The following is a 19,222-nucleotide window of genomic DNA, read 5'->3' on the forward strand; positions in this document are numbered from 1 at the left end:
CTGGTATTTATAGGATTTGGCAACTGCTAGCATACAGATTAACCCACTATCTGAAAGTAGAGTGTTCCTATGAAAGCTTTCATAAGCCAAAATGGTGTAAAGCAAAGAAACAATTACCTTAGGACATGTCTTGCTAACAGATGCACAAAATAGAACAAGATAAAGCACAGATGCTCACAGACATAGTTCAAAGCTCTGGTGGCTTGGTGCTGAGATGCTGAGTGTAGCTCTTCGGGAAGGAGCTTGGGACTACTCTTGCTGCTGTGCTCCAATGCATGCTGCCTCTATAATGACCCATTGCAAAACAAATGATGAACGCTATTTTCACTTTTTGCCTTTTTTTTATAAGAGGGAAGATCCTCTTCAGATTTCTTTTGTTTAGTGGAAACAGCAGGTCTTTCATTAAAGCAAAGTGGTGTAAAGTGAACATTCAACAAGTGGGGAATACCAGTATAAATATTAACTATATATATTAACATAACTATATTAATATAAATAATTATTAATATTAATAATATTAAATGTTAATATATAGTTATCCAATTACAATATATAAAGGCCTTTTCACAGTAAAAAAAATTTTAAAAAAAGAAAGATCTCAAATTAGTAAGCTAGCTTTCCACCCTAAAATACTGGAAAAGAGAACAAATTAAACCTAAAACAAGCAGAAGGGAAGAAATAAAGAATAGAATGTAAATAATGAAATGGAGAGTAGAAAAACAATAGAGAAAATCTATGAAATCAAACGTTGGTTCTTTGAAAAGATCAACAAAATTGACAAGGCTGTAGCCGGACTAAACACAGGCATGAAAAATGGTACATTACTACTAACTTGACAGAAATAAAAGGATTATAAAGGAAGACTATGAATAATTACAGGCTGGCAAATTAGTTAACTCTGATGAAATGAAAAAATTCCTGGAAAAAATTAATTGCTATAACTTACTCAAGAAGAAACAAGAAATCTGCATAGGGTTTAACAAGTGAAGAGATTGAATTAATATTTTGGGGTTCCCTAAGACCACCCTAAGGATGGGTAATTCACTAGCAGGACTCACACACAGGATTCAGCATGTCATTGTATTCATGGCTATGATTTATATTAGTGAAAGGATACTAAGCACACTCAGCAAAGGGAAAAGGTGCATGTGGTGAAGGAGAAAAAAGGCACAAGCATCTAAGGATCATCACTCACTAGAGTCACACAAGACATGCTTAATTTCCCCACCAAAGAGTTATGCAAATATGTGTGAAATGTTGCCAATCATGAAAGCTCATGGGTGACTCAGCATCCAGAAGCTGGTCATAGAGACAGCGTCTGCCTGGTACATAACAAAATTCTAGACTCCCAGAAGGAAGCAGGTGTTCAGCCTAAACCATTGTTTGTACAAACAGTTAAAGCGCAGTGGGTTACTCTTATCAATTCTGGGGATGGTGGGAACCCTCTCAAAATCTGAATTCCCAGACACCAGCCAACTGTAAGCTAAGCTTCCTAAGGATCTTGGGCCTGCTATGTTAACTTTTTTCTGTACTATTAGAAAATTTAAAACTCTCTACAAAAAAAAGCTAAGACCCAGTTTTTTTCACTGGTGAACTCTACCAAACATTTTTTAAAAAGGCATTAATATCAAATTTTCACAAACTCTTCCAAAAAAGAAGAGAGAACACATCCCAAGTCATTATACAATATAAGGCCAGTAGTACCCCGATATCAAAACCAGAAAAAAAAAGAATCATAAGAATAGAAAACTACCAGCAAATTCTCTAGTGAATACATAGGCAAAAATTCTTTAAAAATTCATTTTCTTATTATTCACAGAAGTTATATACTATAAAATCACTAAGAAACTGAACTGGGCCATTGCTCACTAAAGAAATATAGGGTTAGGTTCTTGAGTGCCTCTGGTCACAATATATTCATCAACTGATCAATAATAGCTTTGCTTTATGTGTATTTCTGCTCAAAGGCATCCTATTTAAAATATATCTCTGATTCATTAACATTGAACTCACGGCCATTAGCACTATAACTCATGCCTGAACAAAGCTTATCTAACAAACGCTTTTCTATGGAAGGCACAGCACAGCCTCCTTGCACTTAGAAACACTAGCCAGGACTTCAAAACTAATGTTGTGAACCTTTTTAAATACCAAAATCAACAACAGAAGGCACAAATATGTGGAAAAATGTGACAGTTTTTGGACCATAAAAAGGGCACTTTGTTTACAGTATGAGAGCTGAAACAAGAAGGCAGAATATCCCCTTTTCCAGCTTCAGCTGGGAATGTGTACATTGGGCAACTCAAATTTTTCACTGTTCTGTGCATGTTCACAAATGATCATGAAAGTGCCACTAATATTGGTGGTTACAAGCATATTTTAGTGAATAGGTAAATTCACAAATATGGAAGCTACACAGGATGAGAATTGACTGTAGTAGCAAATAGTAGCTAGCAACGTGTAAAAAGTGTTATATGACATGACCAAGGAGGAGGTATCTCAGGAATGCAAGTTAGTTTAACATCCAAAAATCAATTAATATACTATGGGTGCTCCAAGATGGCAGGGGAATAAGACATGCAGATCAACTTCCGCCCCAAAAATACATCAGAAATACATCTACACGTGGAACAACTCCTACAGAACACCCACTGAACGCTGGCAGAAGACCTCAGACTTCCCAAAAGGCAGGAAACTCCCCATGTACCTGGGTAGGGCAAGAGAAAAAAGAAAAAACAGAGACAAAAGAATAGGGACGGGACCTGCACCAGTGGGAGGGAGCTGTGAAGGAGGAAAGGTTTCCACACACTAGGAAGCCCCTTCACTGGCAGAGACAGGGGGTGGGCAAGGGGGAAGCTTCAGAGCCATGGAGGAGAGCGCAGCAACAGGGGTGCGGAGGGCAAAGCGGAGAGATTCCCGCACGGAGGATCGGTGCCGACCAGCACTCACCAGCCCGAAAGGCTTGTCTGCTCACCTGCCGGGGCGAGCAGGGTCTGGGAGCTGAGGCTCGGGCTTCGGAGGTCAGACCCCAGGGAGAGGACTGGGGGTGGCTGCATGAACATAGCCTGAAGGGGGCTAGTGCACCACAGCTAGCCGGGAGGTAGTCCGGGAAAACGTCTGGAACTGCCTAAGAGGCAAGAGACCATTGTTTTGGGTGCGCGAGGGGAGGGGATTCAGAGCACCTCCTAAACGAGCTCCAGGGACGGGCGTAAGCCGCGGCTATCAGCGGGGACCCAAGAGACAGGCATGAGACGCTAAGGCTGCTGCTGCAGCCACCAAGAAGCCTGTGTGCAAGCCCAGGTCACTATCAACACCTCCCCTCCAGGGAGCCTGTGCAGCCCGCCACCGCCAGGGTCCCGTGATCCAGGGACAACTTCCCCGGGAGTACACACAGCGCACCTCAGGCTGCTGCAATGTCATGCTAGCCTCTGCATTCCGTACCCCTCCCTCCCCCCAGCCTGAGTGGGCCAGAGCCCCCAAATCAGCCGCTCCTTTAACCCCGTCCTGTCTGGGCAGGAACAGACTCCCTCAGGTAACCTACACGCAGAGGCAGGGCCAGATCCAAAGCTGAGCCCCAGGAGCTGTGCAAACAAAGAAGAGAAAGGGAAATCTCTCCCAGCAGCCTCAGGAGCAACGGATTAAATCTCCACAATCAACTTGATGTACCTGCATCTGTGGAATACCTGAAGAGACAACGAATCATCCCAAAATTGAGGCAGTGGACTTTGGGAGCAACTGTAGACTTGGGGTTTGCTGTAGGCAACTGACTTGTTTCTGATTTTTACATTTATCTTAGGATAGTTTTTAACAATTGACATCATTGGTGGATTTGGTTATTGGTTTGGTTGCTCTCTTTTCATTACCTTAAAATTTTTTTATTTTAATAATTTTTAAATTTTAATTACATTATTTACTTTATTATTTATTTATTTATCTTTCTTTTTTTTCTGCCTTATTCTGAGCCGTGTGGCTGACAGGATCTTGGTGCTCTAGCTTGGTGTCAGGCCCGAGCCTCTGCGGTGGAAGAGACAAGTTCAGGACATTGGACCACCAGAGACTTCTCAGCCCCATGTAATATCAATCGGTGAGAGCTCTCCCAGAGATCCCCGTCTCAGTGCTATGACCCAGCTCCACTCAACGACCAGAAAGCTGCAGAGCTGGACACCCATGACAAACAACTAGCAAGACAGGAACACCACCCAACCCATTAGCAGAGAGGCTGCTTAAAATCATACTAAGTTCACAGACACCCCAAAACACACCACCAGACATGGCCCTGCCCACTCCAAAGACAAGATCCAGCCCCACCCACCAGACACAGGCACAAGTCTCCTCTACCAGGAAGACTACAGAGTCTCTGAACCAACCTTACCCACCGGGGGCAGACACCAAAAACAACGGGAACTACAAACCTGCAACCTGCAAAAAGGAGACCCAAACACAGTAAGTTAAGCAAAATGAGAAGACAGAGAAATACGCAGCAGATGAAGGAGCAGGTAAAAACCCACCAGACCAAACCAATGAATAGGAAATAGGCAGTCTACCTGAAAAAGAATTCAGAGTAATGATAGCAAAGATGATCCAAAATCTTGGAAATATAATGGAGAAAATACAGGAAACATTTAACAAGGAACTAGAAGAACTAAAGAGCAAACAAATAATGATGAACAACACAATAAATGAAATTAAAAATTCTTTAGAAGGTATCAATAGCAGAATAACTGAGGCAGAAGAATGGATAAGTGACCTGAAAGATAAAGAGTGGAAATAACTACCACAGAGCAGAATAAAGAAAAAAGAATGAAAAGAATTGAGGACAGTCTTAGAGACCTCTGGGACAACATTAAATGTACCACCATTCAAATTATAGGGTCTCAGAAGAAGAAGAGAAAAAGAAAGGGACTGAGAAAATATTTGAAGAGATTATAGTTGAAAACTTCCCTAATATGGGAAAGGAAATAGTAAGTCAAGTCCAGGAAGCTCAAAGAGTCCCATACAGGATAAATCCAAGGAGAAACATGCCAAGACACATATTAATCAAACTATCAAAAATTAAATACAAAGAAAAAATATTTTTCAAAGCAGCAAGGGAAAAACAACAAATAACATTCAAGGGAATCCCCATAAAGTTAACAGCTGATCTTTCAGCAGAAACTCTGCAAGCCAGAAGGGAGTGGCAGGACATATTAAAAGTGATGAAAGGGAAAAACCTACAACCAAGACTACTCTACCCAGCAAGGATCTCATTCAGATTCGATGGAGAAATTAAAACCTTTACAGACAAGCAAAAGCTAAGAGAATTCAGCACCACCAAACCAGCTTTAAAACAAATGCTAAAGGAATTTCTCTAGGCAGGAAACACAAGAGAAGGAAAAGATCTATAATAACAAACCCAAAACAATTAAGAAAATGGTAATAGGAACATACATATGAGTAATTACCTTAAATGTAAATAGATTAAATCCTGCAACCAAAAGACATAGACTGGCTGAATGGATACAAAAACAAGACCCATATATATGCTGTCTACAAGAGACCCACTTCAGACCTAGGGACACATACAGACTGAAAGTGAGTGGATGGAAAAGGATATTCCATGCAAATGGAAATTAAAAGAAAGCTGGTGTAGCAATTCTCATATCAGACAAAATAGACTTTAAAGCAAAGACTATTACAAGACACAGAGAAGGACACTACACAGTGATCAAGGGATCAATCCAAGAAGAAGATATAACAATTGTAAATACTTATGCACCCAACAGAGGATAAACAAAATTGATAAAACATTAGCCAGACTCATCAAGAAAAAAAGGGAGAAGACTCAAATCAACAGAATTAGAAATGAAAAATGAAAAGTAACAACTGACACTGCAGAAATACAGAGGATCATGAGAGATTACTGCAAGCAACTATATGCCGAGAAAATGGACAACCTGGAAGAAATGGACAAATTCTTACAAAAGCACAGCCTTCCAAGACTGAACCAGGAAGAAACAGAACATATAAACAGACAAATCACAAGCACTGAAATTGAAACTGTGATTTAAAATTTTCCAAAAAACAAAAGCCCAGCACCTGATGGCTTCACAGGTGAATCCTATCAAACATTTAGAGAAGAGCTAACACCTATCCTTCTCAAACTCTTCCAAAATATAGCAGATGGAAGAACACTCCCAAACTCATTCTATGAGGCCACCATCACCCTGATACAAAAACCAGACAAAGATGTCACAAAAAAAGAAAACTACAGGTCAATATCACTGAGGATCATAGATGCAAAAATCCTCAACAAAATACTAGCAAACAGAATACAACAGCACATTAAAAGGATCATATACAGCATGACCAAGTGGGTTTTTTCCCAAGAATGCAAGGATTCTTCAATATACCCAAATCAATCAATGTGATACACCATATTAACAAATTGAATGATAAAATCCATATGATCATCTCAATAGAGGCAGAAAAAACTTTTGACAAAATTCAACACCCATTTATGATAAAAACCCTCCAGAAAGTAGGCATAGAGGGAACTTACCTCAACATAATAAAGGCCATATATGACAAACCCACAGCCAACATCGTTCTCAATGGTGAAAAACTGAAACCCTTTCCACTAAGATCAGGAACAAGACAAGGTTGCCCACTCTCACCGCTGTTATTAAACATAGTTTTGGAAGTTTTAGCCAAAGCAATCAGAGAAGAAAAAGAAATAAAAGGAATCCAAATCGGAAAAGAAGAAGTAAAACTGTCACTGTTTGCAGATGACATGATATACATAGAGAATCCTAAAGATGCTACCAGAAAACTACCAGAGCTAATCAATGAATTTGGTAAAATAGCAGGATACAAAATTAATCACAGAAATCTCTTGCATTCCTATACACTAATGATGAAAAATCTGAAAGAGAAATTAAGGAAACACTCCCATTTACCAATGCAATAAAAAGAATAAAATACCTAGGAATAAACCTACCTAAGGTGACAAAGGACCTGTATGCAGAAAACACTAAGACACTGATGAAAGAAATTAAAGATGATACAAACAGATGGAGAGATATACCATGTTCTTGGATTGGAAGAATCAACATTGGAAAATGACTATACTACCCAAAGCGATCTACAGATTCAATGCAATCCCTATCAAACTGCCAATGGCATTTTTCAAAGAACTAGAATAAAAAATTTCACTCTTTGTATGGAAACACAAAAGACCCCAAATAGCCAAAGCAATCTTGAGAAAGAAAAACAGATCTAGAGGAATCAGGCTCCCTGACTTCAGACTTTACTACAAAGCTACAGTAATCAAGACAATCTGGTACTGGCACAAAAACAGAAATATAGATTAATGGAACAGGGTAGAAAGCCCAGAGATAAACCCATGCACATATGGTCACCTTATCTTTGATAAAGGAGGCAACAATATACAATGGAGAAAAGACAGCCTCTTCAATAAGCGGTGCTGGGAAAACTGGATAGCTACATGTAAAAGAATGAAATTAGAACACTTCCTAACACCATATACAATAATAAGCTCAAGATGGATTAAAGACTTAAATGTAAGACCAGACACTATAAAACTTTTAGACGAAAACATAGGCAGAACACTCTATGACATACATCACAGCAAGATCCTTTTTGACCCACCTGCTAGAGAAACGGAAATAAAGACAAAAATAAACCAATGGGACCTAATGAAACTTAAAAGCTTTTGCACAGCAAAGGAAACCATAAGCAAGATGAAAAGGCAACCGTCAGAATGGGAGAAAATATTTGTGAATGAAGCAACTGACAAAAGATTAATCTCCAAAATATACAAGCAGCTCATGCAGCTCAATATCAAATAAACAAACAACCCAATCCCAAAATGGGCAGAAGACCTAAATAGACATTTCTCCAAAGAAGATATACAGATTGCCAACAAACATATGAAAGGATGCTCAACATAACTAATCATTAGAGAAATGCAAATCAAAACTACAATGAGGTATCACCTCACACTCGTCAGAATGGCTATCATCAAAATATCTACAAACAATAAATGCTGGAGAGGGCGTGGAGAAAAGGGAACCCTCTTGCACTGTTAATGGGAATGTAAATTGATACAGCCACTATGGAGAACAGTATGGAGCTTCCTTAAAAAACTACAAATAGAACTACCATACGACCCAGCAATCCCACTACTGGGCATATACCCTGAGAAAACCACAATTCAAAAAGAGTCATGTACCACGGTGTTTATTGCAGCTCTATTTACAGTAGCCAGGACATGGAAGCAACCTAAGTGTCCATCGACAGATGCATGGATAAAGAACATGTGGCACATATATACAATGGAATATTACTCAGCCATAAAAAGAAAAGAAATTGAGTCATTTGTTGAGACGTGGATGGATTTAGAGACTGTCATACAGAGTGAAGTAAGTCAGGAAGAGAAAAGCAAATATCATATATTAAAGCATGTATGTGGAACCTAGAAAAATGGTACAGATGAACCGGTTTGCAGGGCAGAAGTTGAGACACAGTTGTAGAGAACAAACGTATGGACACCAAGGTGGGAAGAACCCGGTGGGTTGGGGATGGTGGTATGTGTGCTGAATTGGGCGATTGGGATTGACATGTATACACTGATGTGTATAAAATTGATGACTAATAAGAACCTGCAGTATAAAAAAAAACAAAGAAACAAAAAAACAACTAATACTGAACTTTCTTTGGGTTATTTGTATGGAAATATGTTAATATAAATGTTTCAGACATTACATGAAATTTCTAAAAATCTTATATGTTCTGGTATAATGTTATAAGTCATAATTCTAGCTATTATTTTTAAATGTATGTCTCAGAAACAACTAAAAAAAATGAAACAATATTGAGTTATTTGTAGTGAGGTGGATGGACCTAGATTCTGTCATACTGAGTGAAGTAAGTCAGAAAGAGAAAAGCAAATATCGTATGCTAACACATATATATGGAATCTAAAAAAAAAAATGGTTCTGAAGAACCTAGGGGCAGGACAGGAATAAAGATGCAGATGTCAAAATTGGACTTGAGGACACAGGGAGGGGGAAGGGTAAGCTGAGATGAAGTGAGAGAGTGGCATGGACATATATACACTACCACATGTAAAATAGATAGCTAGTGGGAAGCAGCACATAGCACAGGGAGATCAGCTCAGTGCTTTGTGACCACATAGGGCAGTGGGATATGGAGGATGGGAGGGATATGCAAGAGGGAGGGGATATGGGAATATATCTGTATGTATAGCTGATTCACTTCGTTATACAGCAGAAACTAACACAACATCGTAAAGCAATTATACTCCAATAAAGATGTTAAAAAATTGAAAAAAAATCAATTAATATAATATACCTTATCAATGGAAAATAGAACAAAACCCTGATCATCATCTCAATAGCTATATAAAAATAATCTGAGAAAACACAATACCCATTCATATTTATTCCACAATATTCATTCACAATATCCAATGATAAAACATTCAGAACACTGGAAATAGAAGAGTGCTTTCTCAACCTGATATGAAAAGCTAATGTCATACTTAATGATAAAATACTGAATGATCCCCCCCAAGGCCAACAAAAAGAAAAGTATGTCCTCTCTCACCACATTTATTCAACATTGTAGTAGAGTTTCTAGTCAGGACAGTTGGGCAATAAAATTAATTAAAAGGCATCCAGATTAGAAAGAATAAAGTAAGACTCTTTACAAATGACATGATCTTATATATAGAAAATGCTAAAAATTAAAGAAAAAATTTATTCCATTTATTATAGCATCAAAAGGAATGATATACTTAGGAATAAAATTTTTTAAAAGGGGCAAAACTTACACTCTGAAAACTATAAAACATCGTTGTAGGAAATTAAAGAAGATCTAAATAAATACAAAGACATTCTGAATTCATGGACTGGAAGAAAATATTGGTAAAATGGCAATACTCCCAAATTGACCTGCTGATTGAACACAATTTCATCTAAAAATCCCAGCAGGATTCTTTTCAGAAATTGACAAGCTGATCTTAAAATTCATACATAGAATTCATAGTACCCAAAATTGGCAAAAGTCTTGAAATGGAAGAACACATTTGGAAGACTCAGACTTCATGATTTTAGTACTTTCTAAAAAAGCTGTAAGTTATCAAGACAGTGTGTTACTAGAATTAGGACAGCCATAAAGATCAGTAGGATAGAATTGAGAGTCCAGAAATAAACTCTCACATTAACAGTTAATTAATTTTGGACAAAGGTACCAAGACAATTCAATTGTGAAAGAATAGTTGTTTTTTTTTGGCAAATGGTGTTGGGATAACTGGATATCTATTTGTAAAATAATAAAGCTAGACCACTTCATCACACTTATACAAAATGGACTCAAAATGGCTCATAAATCTCAATTTCTTAGAAGAAAATCTAAGAGTAATCTTCATGAACTTGGGTAAGACAGAACCTTCTTAAATATGACACTAAAGCAAAAAGAAAAAAAAGAATAGATAAACTGGACTTCACCAAAATTAAAAACTTTGGGGTTTCAAAAAACATCATGAAGAAAATGAAAAAGGCAGTTCACAGAACAGGAGAATACATTTGCATACATCTGATAAGGTATTTGTATCCAGAATCTATAAAGAAATTTATAACTCAATAATAAAAAGATACAATTTCAAAATGGGCAAAGGATCTGAATAGATATTTTTCCAAAGAAGATATACAAATGACCGATAAACACAATAAAAATTGTTCAACACTGTTAGTCAGTAGAGAAATATAGATCAAGGTCACAGTGAGATACCACTTCATACACACCAAGATGGCTAAATTTTTTTAAAAGGCTGATTGTAGCAGATATTGGCAAGGGTGTCAAAATTGGAACCCACATAAGCTGCTGGTTGGAATGTATAATGGTGCATTCAACTTTGGGAAACAGGTTAGCAGTTCCTGAAAATGTTTTCTCTAAACATAGAGTTACCATATGACTTAGCATTTCAGCTCCTAGGTATACACCAAGAAAAATGAAAACATATGTCCAGCAAAAACTGGTACACAAATGTTCATAACATTATGAAGTCCCAATTATTCATGATAGCCAAAAAGTGGAAACAATCTAAATGTCTACCAACTGATGAATAGATAAATAAATGTGGCATATCCATACAATAGAATATTATTTGGCAGTAAAAATGACTGAAATACTGATTCATGCTACAGGATGGATGAACATTGAAAACCTCATATTAAGTGAAGGAAGTCAGTCACAAAAAGCCATTTATGTGAAATGTTATATAATCCCCATTTATGTGAAATGTCCAGAATACACAAATCTGGAGATAGAGAGAGGTCAGTGGCTATATAGGGTTGAGGTATTGAGGAGAAATGAGAAGTTACTACTAACTTTTCATTATTTGTCTGTTTTTTAGGAGGGATGAAAATGTTCTAAAATTAATTTTAGTGATGGTTGCAAATCTCTGTGACTATACTAAAAAGTATTGTATTGTATACCTTAAATGGGCTAAATGCATGCAGTAGAAATTGTCTTGAAAACACAGCTATATTATTAAAATCAAGCACTTCCTTGTATCTGTCCATGTCAAAGTCTCATCACACCTAGCTAGCATGCCATCTCCTAGTGCATGCTCTAGTCACTCCTATGTAGGTTATGACAATAATCTACTATAGAAGCTGTTTCCAGTTTCGATGAGCCATCTGTTGCAATAGATTTTTATTAAAATACTAGTTTCATTAAATCACTCCCTTGCCCAATATCAGTAATTCTCTAATCTCTTCATTCATCCATTTAAGGCCCATCATCAATCAGGCTATGTTACCCATTGTGTTAGAACAGCCTCTCAAAGAAGCCCATATCCTAGCCATATCCTAATTCCTCCAACCTTTAAATACGTTGCTTTACATGGCTAAAGAGACTGTGCAGATGTGATTAAATTAAAGTCCTGGAGATGGGGAGATTATCTGGGATTATCCTGTTGGGTCCAGTGTAATCACAAGCTAAGTGAAACAGGGAAACAGGAGAGTTAGAGCCCAAGAAAAGATGGAACAAAGGAAGAGTGATGTGGACCACAGTCTAAGGAATGTGGGCAGCCTCTAGAAACTAGAAGTGGCAAGGAGATGGATTCTCCCCCTAAAGCCTTAAGGAATGCAAGCCCACCGGCCCATTTATTACTCTGACATCCAGAGGGTAATAAATTTGTGTTGTTTTAAGCCACTAACTTTATGGCGATTTGTTATAACTGTGATAGGAAACCAATATACCCATGCAGCAATCTTACTATGATTCTCTGTTTTTTTCACATCACATATTTGAATAATCCTTTTTCACTTGCCTGGAAATTCCATTCTTCTCACGGCCAACACAGCAAGGCCAACTTGAATACTAATATCCTCAAGAAATTTCCTTCCACTAATCCCACCTCTATGATTTTAATTCTGACTAGAGCTTTCTTCAGAATAAATTTATGCCATCTACAAATGACTAGCACATGCATTACCTCGGGACGATCATCTGAGCTTAAGTTGTACATGGAAGGCACTTAGCACATTGCAAGGAAACAGTGGTGTGCTGGTGAACCAATTCAAAAAAACAAAAGCCCTGATTTATATTGTTTGCCTATTAAATACTCCCAACAAGACTGATTTCAATCAACATGTTGTACACCTTAAACGTACACAATGTTATATGTCGATTATATCTCAATAAAGCTGGGGGAAAACTGGTTAACTGTGAGTTTAGGGTCAACTCTGAGTTCAGGGTCAACTCTGAGTTCATTTGCCCTTTATAATGGGCAAATCAAGCACAGTAAGAGGAAGTCCCATAATAACCAAGACTGCCTTGATAGTGACATCTACCCAAATGGATAAATTTTCTGTAGGTCTTCAGGAAGAATTAAAAGACAGCTACTTTAAGTGTGTAGCACTGGAGCAATATTTGACTCATGGTTGAAAGAATATTGACACATGTAGAAATCATTGAGTTGTTTCCTTATTTGTCTGGTTTATTGGATGGTTTTAGAAAATGAAACACTGTGGTTTCCTCTATCCACAGTTATATATCTTATGTTTTTGGTTCCTAGTATTTGGATATCATTTTTATAATGTTATTTTTTATGACATTGTTTTTCTGCAAAACATTAGGATTTTTATCAGATTTTTTCTTTACCTTCATAAAAATGTTGATTTTTTTTGTTCTTCCATTAAATGCCAGTGCAATTTAAAAATCTTTCTATGTCCTTAGAGCAATTCACCACAGTTTTAGATTTTATGAACTAGAATTTGATATACAGTCATCTCTGTTTTACTAGTTTTGACTTAATCCCTTGGAATTGTTTTCTTTTTTAATATTGTGGATGATTTAGGACACTAAAGTAAAATAACTAAAGTAATTGCAAAATTTTCTCAAATAGAGACTGGTATGTGGCTGTGAGAGTTAAGGGGAATTAAAAAAGAAAAGAATAAATCTATAGTAACAATAAATACATATAGTAATTCAGACAGATTATCCAAATAAAAAGTGTATGCCTTAGACAGAAATTTTTCACTTTAGGTACTGAAAAACTGAGGGATACAATGTATTGAAGGTATGATAATTTTGTAAAATTAGTACACCTTCAAAGTGCACTGCAACTCAAATGGAAAAGGCAATCAGGGGATGAGTGCCTAATTAATTAAACAAGAGAAAAAACATACAATCACTTATAAAATTATTATGATACCCTATTATAAATCATTTTTACCCAATAGTTATAAACCTCATTGATGCATCATGTAGTAACAGTAATATATATATTTTTTACTAGTAGAGAATTTGTCTAAAAGATAAGGTGAGCAGATTCACTGAGGCTATAAAGATGAGAAAATTAGGAGCAGATACTGGGTTACACTAAATGTGCCTATAAATCTGAACTGGTAAAAAATATTGTCTTGAATATGGACTTCTGAAATATCACTGGCTACTTTTTATGCCCCTGTTCGGCTACAACAACTTTTAGTATCAGCTGTATCCCAATAATTCTCAGAGCAATAACTAAGCTTGGAATAACCCCATGATCTAGAGGCATGTCTACCCAATTGCCTATGGGACACTGCTACTCAGATCCCCAAAGGGACTTTAGATTCAGTAGGGTCAAAACTAACTTTTTAATCTCTTCTCTGCCCTGCTTGACCAGATTTTCTCCTTGTTCTGCATTCTCTGTCTTGGAATCTCAAACCAGCATTGACCCATCTGTGCAAGGTGGAAACACAGAGGCCATCTTGCATTCCTCCTTTTCCCTCACTCCTCTATCCACACTGTCATGAAATTATGACAATTCCCCTTTTAATACATCTCACTGCACTGCCTACCTTCATATCCTATGGGTCACTGGCTTCTAACTCAACTACCTGCTCTTCTTTGCACTGGCCTTCATTTTATTTTGCATATTCCCCTTTGGGCTATTCCCTACAGGTAATCTTTCATGCATGTTCTTAAAAACCCTTTAATGTTTTCTCCTCCTATCTGTTGATAAAGACCACATCCCTTTGCACAGAAAGCTACTTGTAATCGGCTCTGACATCCCCTCTCTCCAAGGCTCTCATGGAACCTATGCACCAATTTCAGGGAACTCTGCTTGCCTTTCTCAGATCATATTACATTCAGTAATGCATCTGAGGCTTTGTGAAGGTCATTTTTCTTTTCCAGAAGACCCTTTACCTCTTTTCTCTCTGATGAATTTCTAGCCATCAAACAAATCTCAACCAGCACTTCCTCTGGGGAAACCTCCCTAAGGCTTCCAGTCTGAGTTCATCTTTACACATGCACAAGTGCAATGCACTGACCACACTGGGTTGTAATTTCCTGTTCCCCGTGAGCTACATGAGGGCACAGGCTATGTCTTCTCCCTTCCCCCCAGGAACCCTTGCTGCCACAGAGGTTCTAGCATGAGGCAAAGGTTTAATATTCATTGAGAGAATGAAATGTTTGCCAGAGTCAGATTTTGAAGGGCTTTGAATATACCCTTAAGGGGTTTTGCTCTATAGGCATGGCTCTGAAGCACAGGCGGACAATCATCAAACCTATGCGTTAGAGAGACAACTTGGGGAGAGAAATGGATAGGCTGAGGATGGAGGGTGGGGTATAAATACATGAAGATGTATTTGTTGCAGGGTTTGCAGAAACGTCTGGAGACACAATTATGGATTTATTGGGGTATTAGGTTGAAGAATGGGGATATAATTTATGTAATGTTTTATGTCTGGGCTGAATTACATTCTAAGTATACAGTAAGGAAAAAAATAAAAACTATTAATCTGCTTCATATCCATGACATATCCTACCCAGCACTGCAATTCTGATAACAGATATTAGGCAGAAAAGCATGTTTACCACACTTAATGTTAATTAAACAGATAAGGGGCTTATGCATTTATTCCAAAAATATTTCTAGTTTCTTGTAATACCCTAATATGATTGGGTCAATCATAAATTTACAAAAACCAAGTTGTACGTGTTTATATTTAACTCCAGGAGCAATATATTCCACGGTTTACTTGACACTGTATATGGAAATTTTCTAAAATTCTTCTACTTAGGGCCTTATGATAGTCACATGCCATTCCAGGATTTGGTGGAACTGTCCATGAAGATAAAGAATAAATATTACAAAATATGTTGGGGAAAGAAAATCACCAAATTTTCTATAATGAATCATCATATTAATGTCCATATTTCTGCCAGAATTTTTTTAACCTCACCTCAAATTTTCTTAGATATGAGTTGTAAGAATTTAATTTAAGAAGGTCTGCTGTAAAGATGAAATCTCAACAAATGTCAGATAATCCCATGGTGTTTTCCAACACTTTATAACACAACCAAATTAAAATACCATCTGGTACTATTTTACAGAATTAAAACTTTTCTGAAATAGTAAGGCCACAGGTATGGCTCCTACTTCCTTTAGGAAATGGATGAAAATACAGTAAATGTTGAGCAAAGGCAATAAAACTTTTGTTGCCTCACAATATCCAAGTTATCTGTCAGAACATATTTAAAATCCGTAAGATTTTTTTCTGTGAAGTAAGTATAATTCGACGTTTTATCTACTTCACACATGTAACATAAAAGAATGAAACTTTCATAAAATTCTAAACTTAAGATGGAATTATTATTATCACCATTATCTTCATTTAGGAGAAAAATAGACTGTGGCGAGGAAGGAAAGGTTAAGATAACACATTAAAGATGAAATATGGCAAAAGAGAAATGTCTCCTAAATTATAAAACCTGTGAGTAAATATACAAGGAATAGGGTAACTGAATTTCAAGGGGTCAGCACTGAATCTATTTTACTTCGTGAAGAGTAGTTTATGACAATCAATATTGCCACTCATTTCTGATGATCTTTTGTGTCCTCTGTGCCTCACATTAAATGCATCAACATGTTTGATTTTTAATTTAGCCTTGTTAAAGTAATTTAGTCCAACCTTCACTGAGGAAATTCTGTTATTTGCAATGACAGTGAATGCTATTTGGCCTCTTAGGGCAAATGGGACTGTCAGCCTCATTGTCAGGTTATGAGTTGACATAGTTAAGGAGCCAGTGAAGAGGGAGAGCTGTGGGTTCCAGCTTTTAATGGCATTGGTGGTGGGGCAGGGGAGACAATGCTTTTTAGTTAGTTTCTGTGGTTGTGTCTTTTATTTATTTATTTTATTTTTATTTTTATTTATTTTTTTTGCGGTACGCGGGCCTCTCACTGTTGTGGCCTCTCCCATTGCGGAGCACAGGCTCCGGACGCGCAGGCTCAGCGGCCATGGCTCACGGGCCCAGCCGCTCCACGGCACGTGGGATCTTCCCGGACCGGGGCACGAACCCGCGTCCCCTGCATCGGCAGGCGGACTCTCAACCACTGCGCCACCAGGGAAGCCCTGGTTGTGTCTTTTAATTCATCATCTGTTTTTTATTCTGTGAACGCTTCCATTCTTCTCATCCTTTAGGGTCAAAGTCTCAGTCATTTTGATACTTCTAACTTCCATACCACCCATCCCAAATCATGTCAATCCATATTTTATGTCTCACCCTAATTCAAACTATTCTCATTTTATAAACTGTGTGGTTTCGATAGCATCATAATTGATCCCTCACCTTTAGTACCTTTGTAAGCAAAGCCACCAAACAGACTACTGCAATGTTAATCTTTTAAAAGTTTAATTTCCAGTCATGTCTCCCCCCCATATTTTTTTATATGACCTACAAACTGATGTCTAAAATTCTTTGCCTAGTACTTATTCTTTTCATAATTTTTTCAAGCTTTTCAGTCTCCCTTACCATGATCAACAGTCTCTTTACCCAGGCATGTCTCTCCCTTTCTCTTCATGCGACCCCTTTACCCAGAATGTCCTCTCTATTCATTCCAGCTCTCTGCTCCCAGCCTTCTTCAGGATACATCTCCAAGACCAGTTCCCCATTTCAACTTCTCCTGGTCATTTCATTCATTTCATTTGAAACCCAATGGTAGTTCTGTTTTTCTACCAATAGTTTGGTCCCTGTATATACTTCCTTGAATTATTCATTGTGTCTTGAGCTGTTTGACAGCAGGGACTTTACTTTCTCCTAATCTATGTTCAATGAGCATATAGAACTTGCACAGTCAGAAAAAATACTTTTAAAAAAGGTAGAAGGAACAATAATCATCTATTTTTCCTGGGAAAGTTAGGTTTATAAATAAACAAAGCACGTCATATTCAAACTCATTCATTAGATCACCGTTGTATTATTCATTATTCTTTTTTCCCCTCACAAATTGATAAGAGAAGGGAAGAAAATAAATCTCTTTCAGACCATTATATTTTCACCTCATGTAGTTATCCACACAGAATGAAATCATTGCCCATAACAGGAAGTAAAGGTAGAGCTGATTATTATATTTTTCTTTGTGAATGTGTTCCACATATCTATTTTAACAAACATTCTGAAAAAAAACCTCATATTAGAGAATTCTGAAAGTGCTTTAATTTATAATTTACCTATATTTGTATTTTCTTCAAAGAATTTGCTCCATTTTAAAATATTTAATTAGCACTCTTTGGACCTGTGAGTTTTTCTTCCTACAGTTATTTAGAGATCTTCAGAATGTGTGTATGTTTGTGTGTGTGTATGTGTGTGTATGTGAATGTACATAATACAGGAATATTGAATAATCCTTGTCAAATTGAGACTATTTTAATTCTACTTTTTTTAAAGAAAACAAGTCATATTTTGACAAGTTCCTCCTCAGTTACAATGCTGAAGATATGGCATATTGGCTCAATTAAAACAAAATTGGTTGAAGATATATATATGTTTACATATTTAATATTTAATGTATTAAAATATATTAGTCTGAGCTGAAATCTCAAGTCATACAAATCTATTAATTTCAAAACACTTACAAACCTGTAGTTTGCTGAAAATTCCAAATGGGCAATTCTGAACGAGAGTCCATTTTTACACACAAAATTTCAGTATATTTTCCAAAATTCACAAATAAAATTGCTACTGGGGCAAATGGTTACAACATTTTATCTTATGTAAGACATATTAGGACATTAAAAAATTCTTAGTTCTAAGATGAAAAATCAAATCTCTATCATTTTTTGAATGCCAAAGTTTAATGTATTTTATTATTGATACCATAGGAAATTCAATATTCTTTATATGAGTGAGAAGAAGCAAATCATCATCAATAGGCTTGTATTCATCTGTAACATCCCTGATTAACAAAATCTGGGGTTGTTTACCATTTTTTAACCATTTTGCTAGAATGAGTCTAGGGATAGTGCTACTTAGGTTCAATATTAATTCTAAAAGCATTAATTTGATTACTTTCTTAGGCACAATAATAAAAAAGACATATAAGAAATTGGAGTTGTGTTCATTTAGCAGTTATTAATTACAGCCCCTATAATTTAATATATAGTAATATTGGGTGGTAGTTCTAAACCATCTCTTACTGAAAGCATATCATCAGGGTTCCTGAATAAATAGCCATGATGGAAAGGGAGCCCCCATGGCAGAAATTAGAAACGAAGACCCAACACAGCCATAAATAAATAAATAAATAAATAATAAATTTAAAAAAAAAAAAAAAAAGAAATAAAGAACAGGAAGGATTAACCTCCAGCCTCCCGTGCTTTTATCTTTAGCATGCCTCAAAACCAAAGAGAGAATGCCTAACCAT

This window comes from Mesoplodon bidens, assembly GCF_964165515.1.
Source record: "Mesoplodon bidens genome assembly, chromosome: 16".
Classification (NCBI taxonomy): Eukaryota; Metazoa; Chordata; class Mammalia; order Artiodactyla; family Ziphiidae; genus Mesoplodon; species Mesoplodon bidens.